The sequence below is a fragment of the Pangasianodon hypophthalmus genome, chromosome 14 (assembly GCF_027358585.1).
Source record: "Pangasianodon hypophthalmus isolate fPanHyp1 chromosome 14, fPanHyp1.pri, whole genome shotgun sequence".
NCBI lineage: Eukaryota > Metazoa > Chordata > Actinopteri > Siluriformes > Pangasiidae > Pangasianodon > Pangasianodon hypophthalmus.
The window spans coordinates 18,443,397-18,457,964 of NC_069723.1; positions in this window are offsets into that span (position 1 = coordinate 18,443,397).

Below are 14,568 nucleotides of genomic sequence, written 5' to 3' on the forward strand. Positions count from 1 at the left end.
TGAATGTGTTAAACAAATGTGTGCACTATTTGCTTTTTTTTTTTTTCATCTTTTTTGTTTTGTTTTGTTTGTTTTTGTTTTTTTTTTGCCTTTTTTTTTTTTTTAAGACAAATTGCCATAAATGTTCACAGGGCATCAGCGTGCACTGGGACGCAAAAAAACACACAAGCGGGAGGTGTTTACTTTTATGCAGGAGCAAGCGAGCAGTCAGATATGAAGCTTGCAGGACAAAGAAAAACCACATGCATTAACATGAACTTGCGGTGCTTTAGTAACTGCCTGGTCAGGGTTATGGTGGTTTAAATTAGGTTCCTAGTTTGTTTATGTTTTTTGAAAATATAACCAACTAAATACTTTAGGAACCACTGTGGGAGGGTACAAACAAAAATAATAACTGTTTTTGTTCCTCTTTCGGCTGCTCCCATTAGGGGTCACCACCACGGATCATTGGTCCACGTATTTGATTTGGCACAGGTTTTACGCCAGATTCCCTTCCTGATGCAACCCTCCCGCAATTTTATCTGGGCTTGGGACCAGCACTGAGAGCACACTGTTGCATGCAACCCCAGTGGCTGGGGCTGGTTCCCTGGCCAGGAATCGAACCCGGGCCACAACGGTGAGAGAGCTGTGGCCTGACCACTAGTCCTCCAGGGACCCAAACAAAAATAATAACTGCACAAACAGAATTAAAAACAAAAACAAGCAAAAAAAAAAACAGCATGTGTACATCTCTGTTTGAGACCAATTGTGACTTGGAGCGATGTAGCTGAGGTTGAGGAACTGTCAGAGCCATAATTCAGACTATGCTGACAGTGCTGACATTTCTACATCTGAGTGTCTTCCACTGTTTTCCAGAATTAGTTGTACGGTTGATAATTAATTTATAGTAAGTTTAAAATAAATTAATTAATTAAGAAAGAAAGAAAGAAAGAAAAAGAAAAACTCCAGTTTTAGGCCACACCCTCTTCAAGTTTAAATTTGGATACAGATACAGATATGGTATTTGAAGCACTAAACATAAAGATACAGACATTGCATGTCACTGTGTTACAAACATACATAATACATTCTGCACTGATAGTCATGGTGGGTTGACTAGCTTAGTTTCAGGTGAAAACCACAGACCTGGCAACACTGACACAGACCCTTCATGAAAGAAGGTTTTGTGGGAGTTACACAAAGGTACTGATGAACAGCCCAACACTGTTAAGCCATGCATCCGCTTTCACAGCAGTAGTAAGATCCATATCCATGTCACTGCTGTGCTGAGAATGATCCACCAGCTACAGGTCAGCTGTGGTCCCATTCCACTGATGGTGGGACTACAGGAAGGGCTAAAGAAAGTCACCTGTTCTTAAAAAAAAAAAAAAAAAAAAATGATGGCAGGTGTACCTAATAAACTGTTAACTCATAGGATAAATGCTAGAAGTATCTACTGTACAATTGAACATTGTTTGGATATCTGTTTGTTCATCAGTGTTAAGCAACCTTTAGCTTAAGCAGAAAATGTGAAGGCTTAATCCTTTTGGTTCGTGCTGACTGTTACAATGTGTTGACACTGGAGAATCCTTCCAAAAATGCAGAATAAGCCTCTTCTCACAGAAAACTTCACCATATCGACTACACACATCTTTTAAAACTACGTTTAGGTGGAGTGCCCAAAATACAAATCCTTGTATAAGTTGTTACCATAGAAACAGTAATGTATTAGAACAAGTGCATGTATATAAACCTGATTTGCCTTGCCTTGCTGTTATGGTTAAATAATCAACAACCTTCATACCAATCAAGTAAAATGGTCTAAATCAATGTATTGTCAGGAAATAATGAAGTGTTACCTTAATGCTAGGTGTGATTTATGCTAGGGAGACATGTCCTCGCTGCTTTTTGTAAGTGTAGCCTGTTAAAAACTCTTATATAATAGCTTGCGGCACAAACCTTTCCAGACACTTTCTAAAAATGTCACTAAGACCATGTGGCACTATTCCTCACCAATAAGAGTAAATGCACTGACAGTAAATAAGAACAGGTCTGTTGTGTGTGAGGATAATGGAGATACAAACTGAATGCTGGGATTTTTTTTCTCACCAGAGGTAAGTGCAGTGGGCAAGAGCTACCTGATAATAGCTTATTAAGACCAATGTGTGTATTGCCTACTGCCCATCTTCTCAACTTGACTGTTGCGCACTCAATCAAGAAGTTGGGCAGTACACAATACACACATTTGTACACACATAATATAGTAAAATACATAATATAAGGCTAGGATAATATGTCTTTTTTATAAGCCATTGTTATCATTGGTGATATTATTAAGACATGTTATGAATTATTTCTCAATCACAGCTCATAGAATTAACTAGAAAAATTAAAAGTCAAAAAATAGTGTGACACTTTAGTCAGTGATACTGACACACCATTAAATATGTATTATTTCAGCATATTATTTAATACACTAGTGTGAGACCACAAACATACAGTGGTCTTGAGGGCATATGAGGATAAGGGAAACGTGTCAACATTATCTCCACTCCAAGAAGTACTGACTCAGAAAAGGAAATATGTTCCCAGAAATATCAATATAATATCCCAGAAAAGAAATATCACAATAGTAATTTTCAGATAAAAACAACATCTAGTGTGTCCGAGATCTACTGATACTAAAGCAAGCTAGAGCCAAAATGTGCAAAAGAAGTTCTCTAAAATGTAAGAAACAACCTCCCAGCTGATTTCCTTACTGTTTACTACCCTTTAGAATATTTTTTTAGTTTTAGAAACTTTTTATCTGATTATTTCTAAAGCAAATTTGCCTTGAAGGATTTCTTTATATTTTTGTTATACACTGTTGTGTATTTTTTATGTTAATTATTCCAATTTTAAATAGTTTTTAATGCCTTTTTTTTGTAGGAAAAGCACACAGACATGGCAGCAATTGACAAAAACCTGTGTTTGATTCTGAAGAACACTTTTCTGAAAACCGAAGTCATTATTAGTCTTATATTATGTGGAGTGCCTGTCATACAAGTCCCTGTGAATGAGCAGTTACTATAGAAATAATAATATATTAGAATGAGTGCATTAATATAAACCTGTGAGTGCATTAATATAAACCACCTTCTGACCAATCAGATTTGAGAATACAACAGCACTGTGGTTAAACAGGTATAATGTAAGTAAGATAAGCAGCATGAAAGTCAAAAACCAAAAAGTAAAACCATACAAATATAAATAAAGCTAATTAAACAATGCTATAGTAAAATGATAGGTTTAAGGCTGTTTTTCTTAGAATTAAAACAAAAGGCCCTTGACTGAATTTCTGGTGTTTAACTCTTGGGATGTTCAGTAATGCAGCACTTGATGGTCTTGAAACCCGATTTGAAATGCAGTCTGGCAGGCATTAACCAATGGCTGAAGGTGCTAAAGCCATTTAGACCTTTAAAAAAAACACAGTAAAGAGATTTGGAGCTCTCAATATGAAATCAAATGTTGTTCATCCAAGACTAACAGCCTACTCACTGCTGATGCGGTGAATTACTATTCTAATTATTATTCATTATTATATAATTATGTCCTGCAATTTACATCATTTTAGAGCTCTACACACTTACTGCTTCACAACAATTGCCTATTTGCCCCTAATCTTCAAAAAATATTATAAACAGATGCACATTACTGTATTCGCTCATTGTTTCATGTTTAATACAAACACATTCTGCTACACTTCATATACTTGTGTTTTATATTCACCCGCAGTGCTTGTGCAGACACCATGGAGTAGTTTTAACTTCATTCATTAAAGGAATGATAGAGACAAAAAAAAAGAAGTTTCCTCTTTACAATGAACAGATATGTTTGGCATCCAAAGTTTGCTTCTGTAGTTACAAATAATGGAAGTCTATGTCACTCAGTATCTTTTCCATTAATACACGTGCAGATTTTCATACACTTGTGCAAAATACAGTTTATAGTTAAGTGACATAAACTAAATTTTAAAATACTTTCGTAAAATCCATATTTACAAATTTAAGATCAAAGCAAATCTATATTATCAGCAGTATCACCTCCAGTTTACTGGTAAAATTCTGCCTTCAAAATTTCCCTAAGGGACAGAATAATAATTATTTGCACTAATAGAAAAGTTATTCAAGATGGCTGCCCCAAAACACTGCAGCATTCAGCAACACTGTGGAGTTTTATTCATATTTATAGATTACAATAAGTCACACTTTGTCCTAAACCTCATCAGCATCAGTTTGAGATTACTGAACAACTGAAGAAGTGTGGCGGTCTTGGAAAACCTTTCACATGGTGAAATTTTGACATGTTTTGAAAACTACATGCTTTGCGGAAATGAAATATGTTTCCCTTTTGCATGCGTCTTATTCAGAAGTAAACTAATAGGAAACAATCACCGGTTAATTCAGTTAGTTCTGTTCTGTTGACTAAATTTCCTTTTATTAATCTCATTATTAGGTCTTTCAAACATTTGAATCTTTGTCCACTGTCATCTGAAATGAGTGTGGAACTGCTCTTCTCTGTTTTGATGATGATGTGATGGCTCCCAGACTGCCTCACATTTACAGAAGAAACTCTGGGTGAGATACACTTCCATTATTTGTTAGCTACATCAGCCTTATAGTCCAGTAAAATACTAAAGAAACAATAAAGTCAGATGTGCTATAGCTGACTACATTTGGGGTAAGGAGGGAATTTGTTTAGTAAAGTATTCCACATTGCTATAATCATTCCATACATTTAGTTCAAACATTTTGTTCGCCCTGAAGAAATCCTTTTCGCTTAGCTGGATTTTTGTCAGTTATGGATTTACAGAGAAAATGGCCCAGTGGTCAGTGTAACTATCAGGCCAATTGGGCCAGCGGTTGAAGAGGAGAGATAAAATGGAGTGAATGTGTGTGGCACAGACACAGAGTGATAAATTGGTGTTATCAAGCAAACATGCTTGTATTCCACCATTCATGTGTAGTAACCTTTAAGAGTTTGTAACAATAAACAAGTATATATATAGATATTAGTTATAGATGTAAAAAGGAAAAAATCTATATTATAATGTTAGTGTTATTCCAGAAGAGTAATGTTAATTGTAACATTATTGTTGATATTAAATGTACAGTATGTAAATGTATCAGTGTTACACTGCTCTGAACATTTATTAACCAATCTACCAGCTAATGCAGTACTTAGAGTAGTGATGATAAATCAGCTACAAAATGCTCCCTCTTTCTTCTGAGTGGTAGAACAAGCTATCTGCTGTCCATTACATTTTAGCTGCTGATTTAAAGGTGATAATATGTCCTTAAATCTTTCTTTATTTGTTCCCCAGAGTTCCATGGCCAATAAACCAGTGTGCTGAGCTGCATGTTAAACAGCTTACAGTCCACAACACGACCTGCTTCTTTTCGTAAACACACAGAGATAAATGTCTCACACTCTTGTTTTTCTTTCTTTCTTTCTTTCTTTCTTTCTTTCTTTGTCAATTCTTCTCTCTTTCTTTAATGTTCTTTTATTTTTTCTTGTTTTCCTTTCATTTTCACTGTAGAATTCATACTACTTTGTAATTTTCCATTTTGTCAAATTATTAAATGTGTTTTGGCCAAGAAATATCTGTTTAAAAATAGTAAATGTTATTAAATTAAATATATGCCAATCACAGTTCGCAATTAATCCTAAGCCCACTTAAAGGGTTTGCTGTTATATGGTCAGAGCAGTGCTCCATGTCTTGTATGTGCAGGCCAGTGATAGCTGTGTATCCAGAAAGGAGGTCTAAAAAACATCAGCGAACCGCTGCCCTAAAGGCATAAACAAAAATAAATGAACCTTCAGGATGCTATATGGAACCTTTAATAAATGATTCAGACTATAGAAATAGTTTTCTCTCTAACTTTGCTTTAGGGTTGGTGGAATAGAAAAGCTGTCCACAATTCCTACTGAAGTCAAAACCTGGCTTGTTATTCTATCTCCGTTACTTTTCAGTCTAGCTTACAGTTCATTTATTACACCTAAACATGTTTTAGTCAAGAAATATAAACTTAATGGGTAAATATTAGTGCCTATGATGACACTGTCCACCATGGTCAACCAAGTGGCCTTTTAGAGTGACTATCTGTGATTTGAGACGTGTCTACAGAAATGCCAGGGGTGTCACATTTTCACCTCACTTCCTTCAAACAAGAAGTCTCTCATCCTGTGGAAAGGGCATGTCCGACTGATATTATTACACTTTTTGTTGATACGGTACGATACAGAGCGAAAATGTTGGCCGTATATTGAACGTTAAATGTACGTGTATGTATTCTTTTTATTTAAATTTAAATTAAATTTACAAAACTAAGCTTGACCTACATGACTTGTGTATGAATAAGAATGCACATTAGATGCAAATTTTTGCAAAGGCAATTTCACTATTTCTACAAGATGGCCCATCTAAACTATACAGCCAAAAATATATGGGCACTTGACCATCACAAGCAATGGTAGCTCAGTGGTTAAAATGTTGGCCTTCTGATCAGAAGGTTGTGAATTCAAATCTTAGCCAAACTGCCATTGCTGGGCCCTTGAGTGAGTGCAAGGACATCACCTTTAGTGAGGCCCTTAACCCTCAGCTGCTCAGTTGTATAAATGAGATAACTATAAGTCACTCTGGATAAGGGCATCTGCCAATTGCCATAAATGTAAATCACACTGATATGCACTTGTTGAACATCACATTCCAGATTTAGTATCCCTTTGCTGTTATAATAACTTTCACTCTTCTGGGAAGGCTTTCCACTAGATTTTGGAGTGTGGCTGTGGGGATTCGTGATCATTCAACCACAAGAGCATTAGTGAGGTCAGGCACTGATGTTGGGTGAAAAGGCCCTGGGGTGTAGTCAGTGTTCCAGTTCATCCCAAAGGTGTTTGGTAGGGTTGAGGTCAGGACTCTGTGCAGGCCACTCAAGTTCTTCCACTCCAACCTTGGCAAACCATGTCTTTATAAACCTCATTTTTGTACACAGAGGCATTGTCATGCTGGAATATGACTGGTCCTCTTAGTTCCAGTGAAGAGAAATCTTAATGCTACAGCATACAAAGACATCCTATACAATTATGTGCTTCCAACTTGTGGGACCAGTTTGGGAAAGAACCACATGTGATGTTCAGGTGGCCATATAGTGTACATCCTAATTTTCAATTGTTTTTACAAACATTTAAATAATTTTGCATGTAATCAATAAATATGCATACCAAGGTTTTTCATGTTAAAAATTATATATATATATATGTACTTGTACAATACTACATATTTTGTATACTTGTATACTTTATACAGTATATACCATTATATCAGTTAAATAAGTTGAACATTTATCATTTAATAAATATACTTAAAAATGTATCTGTATTTTGTCCATAAAGCAATACAATGGCACTTTTGTATTTTTAAATATTACAAATACATATTAAGGGAATTATATTACACATATAACAACTGGTTGATTTCTGCTAATGTCATCTGGGATTTGCTACCAAGATTGTTCAAGAAGAGACTTGAATTCACCCAATTTCCTTTTAAGTACATGTGCATGCAATTTGAGACACAACCATGGACATAGTGATTGCTCCAAAACTCCTTGTCCTTTCTATGAATCACATTTAAATAAAATGGTTACCAATATTTCATACTACTGAGAGTACTCACCATTTGTGGCAGATGTGTGAGAAAAAGCTGAAAGATGCTTTTTTTTTCAATCTATTGTCACTTGAGGCTTTCTTCACTCCAGATTGCATTTTTTTTCTCGAGTGCTTCAGTGTTTGAGTTCAATCTCTAGCTCTTACACAGTTGTTTAAAAAAGCAGTTTGTTTCTTGCCCTTTCACATTCACACACTATAGAAATACCTTACAGTAATTATGTGCTTTACAATAACACGCTTAGAAAATGTGACCATGAAAGTATTCATTCGACATTTTAGTTACTAATACTTTAGCGCCTCTTTTAGCTGCATCTCTTACAGGATCATCAGTTTAACAAGTAATCATTTAACAAGAACAAACTCTTTGTGTAGTTTTTTTCCTCAAAGTGAGACAAGGCATGCCTTGTCTCATAATTTACAATATGTAAACATGTCTTTATCACCACATGATTGTGACACCAAGACAGTTTCCATGGAGACTTTTAGTGGTACAACTCGATCTTATTAACCTCTTCACCCTTGCCCACATCCTTCGGGAACAGTGCTGCACAACAAGAGCCGGTTTCCCTCATTCTCTCGCACCATTCCTTTTTTAGCATCTCTGAAGCTAACAAGGTGTCATGGGGTGGGGGTGGGGGGGTGGGGAGGTGCAGTTCCAGGGTCATCTGTTTCTCAGAAATGAGTGCACAGTGCTCATGGTTATGCGATGCCTAACTGAAATGATCTCCATTTAATGACTGTCCATCTGTCTTTGTTTAAACGAGACCCATATGTACTCGCTGAATGAGATTATTGCAGGAGTTGAGTAGAAATTAGCTGTCGTTAATTTGTTAAGAGCTGAAGTACTCTGGCATGTAAATTCTGCTGCATTGCCTTCTACCAGCATTTCACCAGTGGATAATGGTGCGATAACTTAGTTTGGATAAATTCCCTTAGGATAAAGTGGTTACGGAAGATGAATAAATGAATGAATAATTGCTCTTAAGTAGCACAAATAGCAAGAGTTGACTTCATGATCGAGGCCACAGAAAGGCAATAATAATCCTGGAAGTGGGTGATAATTATGAAGAATTTGGGGTTTTTGAACCATGTGAATTAGTACAAAGCTTATCTGTAATAAAAATGTTTTCAATCCACGAACACATCCACCACTACAAAATATCCACAAAATTTCCTTTATTATAAAGCTAGCATGGAAGTTTAAATTCAACAATGACAATAATTTCACTCAATTTTACTCAAATTAATCTTTGTTTTTATATATTAAGCTGCTACATTACGGTGGAACATAACATATGTCTATCTCCGTGATCTGACTGAAAATTATTACTGACAGCAAAGTGGTGATCAGTTGAGGTCTAGATGAGCTTTTGTAGCTTTACCAGTTTAAGTAACACTTTACTTAAATCCTACTTTACTTAAAATCAGCATAATCATGTCAGATGCAAAAACCTGTCAGATGTCACTGTGGCTGAACTCCAGCAAGTAAGCGAAAAAGAAGAAAAATTGTTTTTTGCTCAAAATAACGTTTCAGCCTATGATGCACTTTGACATCTCAGCTTTAAGAAATCATAAATATATAGTATATATTTATATATTTTTAAATGTACCTAGGCTATCGTCCTGCATCTTCCTTCTGATGCACCACATCATGTAATTCTAATAATAAATTGATTAAACATGTTATTTATCAAAGAAAACATAATCAAAGTTTTCTGTAAGGAGACATTTACATACCATTTATGGATGGAGTCTCCATTGTCAGCGCTTTGTAACAGTTTTCCAACCCTTTGGGGTGGGATCACACTACCCTGTTGTAGAGTATTTTTCACAGCCTGTCATGTTTTATTTCTTCACAACCCACAAATCAATTTGTATCAAAGTGTAGTTGTTGTTATGGTTACAACTTAGAAAGAGTTTTCTTGCACTCTTCTTGTCACTTTTATTTAAATCACACTGTACCGTTTATAAATCAGTCCTTTCCACAAACCACGTCTTTCATTCATCTTATTTTTATGTAGCAGCACAATAGTGAATCAGTTTAAATTACATATTTTTGTTGTCATGGTTACATACTAATGTTATATACTATGAGGACCTTTGATTCGATTTTATATTGCCAGAGCTGTTCTGATGTAAGAAAATAATAGCTTCCAGTCAGAAATGATGACAGCTATGACATAAAATATCTGCTGACAGTTTTAATGAAGGGTGTACAATAAAAATTACAATCTATCTTTTATTTTGGGAACTTAGACTAGCTGTAATTGGATCTCCGGCATCAATGAAATGTAAAGATGAAGATAGTTAGAGCTACGTTGGCCAGGATGCTCTATGCTAATAAAATTTTCTCAAATTAAATTTCTTAAGCAACGCTCCATTATTCTCCATTATTCTCCTTAAGGACAATAACACATAAACACTTAGAGGGATATAGGTACTAAAATACATTTTAATGTACATACAAATAATACTAGTATGTTAATAATATACTGTTTTAATAATAATTAAATATGTATTGTATATATATATATATATATATATATATATATATATATATATATATATATATATAAAATTCATTAAATTAAATGAATGATGTTAGAAATAACAGAATAAAAGCATCCTTTTAAATGGACCAAAGGTCACACATGATCATATCATCATTCGTGTTTCCTTTGTATTTATAATATTTATATAGAAATATGACAAACCCTTGTGTATGTGTGTTTCTGTGTATGCACCATCATTCCTGAAGCAGCAGTGTCTCTTGGGGGCCTTTGGGGGACTCAGCTTGTTATCCTGTCATAGGAGACATAGTATGACAGTCCTTTAATCCGTCCAGCTTTGTGCCCCAGACCCTGACACCATGCTAAATTGTGTTTGCTTGAGGAGGCTCTCAGAAGCGTGAAGCGTCCCGTGACCTCGCTGCAGTTCCTGGAACAAAAATACCACAGAGACCATGCTGACGCCAGACTTTCCAATCTTCCATGCAACCAAAGGTTCTTTTGTCATAACTCGTCCTTTGATGGCATATGACGTTCCATCTTCCACTCGATAGGGCAGGAGCTGAACTCATTTCTCTTCAAAGGATACAACAGCATGGGTCTGATGTCCCCATGATGGGCATCTGTGTAGAAAAAAACCCAACTTTTCTGAACTTAAAAGAGCTGGATGTACAGTATGTGTATGTGTGTCTATGTGGTGGGCATGCAGATGTGTCTGCAAAACTCTATCAGGCACATGAAGTCCACAGCTAGAACTTATCCTCATTTGTCAAAAGTCGCTTTGGAAAAAAACATCTGCTAAATGGATAAATGTTAATGTAAATGTAAATTACAGCCAGTGCAAAGATCCACTTGCCATGAGTAGTCACTTCTCATCGCTGTGGTACAGGCCTTGGCAGTTTTATTAATTTCTCTTAATATTTCATGAAAAAGTATTAGACAATGTAACTTAATGGTCATTTGAGCCCTTCAGTACTTTCAGATTAGACACAACATCCAGGGACCTTTGTTCCATGTGACCAAACAGATTCGAGAAGTTCAAAAGCAAGGCAGTATACAGTCAAGTATAACAACACACAACATGCAGTGGAGTATGAACTCAAGAATCTCAAGAAATCAACTTGTTATCTACAGAACAATAATTTTGCAATTACAAGATAATGGAATAGAACAAACAAACTCAGCCTCTTTGGAGTTTTGTGCCATTTTAAACCTGTAGGTTGTGAATAAAACAAAAGGAAAGACAAATAACATTCATGTTCCATGATAGAATAACACTCAGCTTGCACAGAATGTCCAGATCACCCCCTCCAGACGCAGGAAATCTTCAGCATCATACAACACCTGGACACAGCGCTAGCATTACCGCGAGCTCTGCATGGATCTGCGGCGACATCTGGGAACTAATGAAGCCACAGATGAGCTAAATGTTAATTAAAGTTCCTGTAATAAAAATCCATATGGTCTCCGACTGATCTGCATGGTCCTGATATAATCTGCATGTTTCAATATTGAAGCGCGAACCTCTTATTAAACTCCTTCATTCTGCCTGGAGTCTGAAGCTGTCGGGGGAAAACAAAAACTCCTGTGCTTTATTGCTTCATGATGAAGGACGGTCTTTTCTATTTCTTTATGCTTTTTTTTTTTTTTTTTTACATTTCTTCATAAACCTCCAAAGGCGCTCAAGGATATCACATATTCATGCAGGATTGAATTTAGCCAATAGAGTGAAGGTCCTCTCTGAGAAGCAGCCATATTCTCCTCCCAAGCTTTCAAGGTTTTGAGACAAAACTTTGCAGAAAGCTTTCGGTTTGTATGGGGTATTGTAAATGAAACTGACAGAAGTCTATGTCACTTCAATGTGTACAGTTTTACACTTAAATAGCTGATGACAACATGGTCAAGGAGTGTGTGAAATTAAATGTTCATGCCTTTGTCAGGAGTCAGTCTGCTGAAAGTCACTGGAAGACAGCGTTTGTTTTGTACAGAGAGGAGGGGACGAATAGGCTTTGTACTAATTAGAACACACTGTAATGAATCTGTTTTATCTCCTAGACAAGGTTTCGGCCATGATAGCAGTCAGAGTCGGGGAGGAAGGAAGCATGTGACGAAGATTTTGATGGAGTATAATGATTTAGCTTTACCATTATCATTTACATTACTATTTATTCATTTGGCAGACATTTTATCCAAAGTGTGTTACAGCTGAGGCAGAATCCAATCCAAGCACAAAGTTCTTAAAGGAACAACACTGAGACAAGCACTCCAAGCCCGAGGCCACCATCAGCCGCCATCAAGCATCTGTGGCCAAAATTCACCTGTAACACAGCACTGGCACGCTCATACACTCATAGAAAATAGGGTTCAAGGGTTCCCTCAAAGGTTCTACAGACTAATACTGGTTCTAGATTACTGTTGCATTTCCTTGACACCTTTGACACAACCCTCAGTTATATGGTTCTACATAGAGGAACAAATGGAAGAACCCCTTAAGGTGCTAGATGCCAGGGAATTTTTTTTGCTTTGTTTTGTTTTATTCTAAGAGTATAGAAAATGTGTTCCTCAAGGGTTCTTTAGATAGTTAATAGTTCTACCTTTCTAAAAGGAAAGATAGTTTAAAGGCACAAATTGCTCAAAATGCAGTAAATTGTCAAATCTTAAGAAACAAGGAGATGAAAATTTCATTGAAAGACCTTAGTTCTGAATCTTTGACAAGAAAGTGTTGTTGTGAAAGTAAAATATAAGAAACTATCAGGTTCCAATATGCAATGAGGGGCTATGTGAAAGTTTATTATTGTCTGTTATTAAACCTGTATATCAAGGGAAGGGGGTGGAGTCTGTAGGACATTTCAAATTCACATATTCAAATTAGAAATAGGAGCTTTTCCTTAAAAAAAAGGGAAACCCTTAGTTACAGATTTCTACATAGATGGACAATTGGAAGAAGTTTTAATGGAACTAGATGTCAGTTGTTGTTGTTGTTTTTTTTGTTTTTTTTTTTCAGAGAAACAACCTGAAAATAGCTTCAGAGTGCTATCTGGCACTTTCCAAGAATTAAGAAAAAAATGGCTCTTCAAGGGTTCTTTGGATAGCTCTTGGCTTTCTAAAGGTGTTCTACTTTCTGATACGAAACCATTTTGTTGTAGGATTAAAGGTCTGTAAGAGCCTTAAAGGTTCCCCCGGAGGGACAAACAGAGAGTTCTAAATATAACCGTTTTTAACAGAGTGCATCAATACCAAGGAAATCATTTTAGGAAAATAATGCAGCTTAATGATATTGTCAAATATTACAGTCTCAAATCCGCCTTCAGGATTCTGGCATTGTTTACTAATATAAGGATAAACCTGCGTGTTCTTTTATATATATATATATATATATATATATATATATATATATATATATATATATATATATATATATATATATATGAGAGGATGTGTCCTGACAACCTGACAATGCCTGGATGGTTTCATATCTGTAAAACATAATAAAAATTTAAAAATTAATTTGTCTCAGTTTTAAATAATGTAAACTTTTTTTAACAAAGGTCAGCCACGTACAATTATGTATTTGTTTCTGATAATTGACGGAATAGAAAGAGCTGGTAGTAGACACAAAAGCAGACTTTTGGACCCTGCCGTATTGGGAACAGTGCTAATAGGGTGATTTAGCACAGCTTCATTATGGCAAAGCCTTGATTACACAAACAGTTGGTGAAGTTACAATGAATGTAGATTCAGATGACACTTGGCAGCGCCTGTTAGATTGTTTTCACCTGGACCTCTGGAGAAGGTGTCAGAGCAGGACCGTGTGGCTTCCTCTAACAGTGCTGAAACAACTCATTAAAAGAAGATGACATGATACTGATGGGAGGCGAGGCAGCGCTCGGCTCTCCCAGAATGCCGAGCTGTGGGCATCATTAGCAGGGAGGCAGGGCAGTGTGAGGAAAGAGGGCAGTGTGTTGCAGGTGGGCTAGAGGACAATGGTCAGTTCAGCTTGCCAGGCAAGTGCCATAATGAGCACATTCGACCCAGAGTGTAGCCTTTTACACACACTCACTGACACGCATTAACACACAGTAAACACACACACACACTTTTTCCTTACACCTAGGGCTTATTTCTTTAGTCAGTAATAAACATAATGATAAAATAAATGGACACAACTTTAATAATAACAACTATAAGTTTGATTCATTAGTGTTTTAACACACACACACACACACCAGTTTTCATGAAACTGAGGCCAACCTACAGAGACATAAATATATGATCATGTGTGTACTTTCAAAGATTCTTCGAACAATTTTAAGAGGTCTAGTTTAAAAATGAGTGAAAAATCACATCCATAATGAGTGTATGAATTAATATA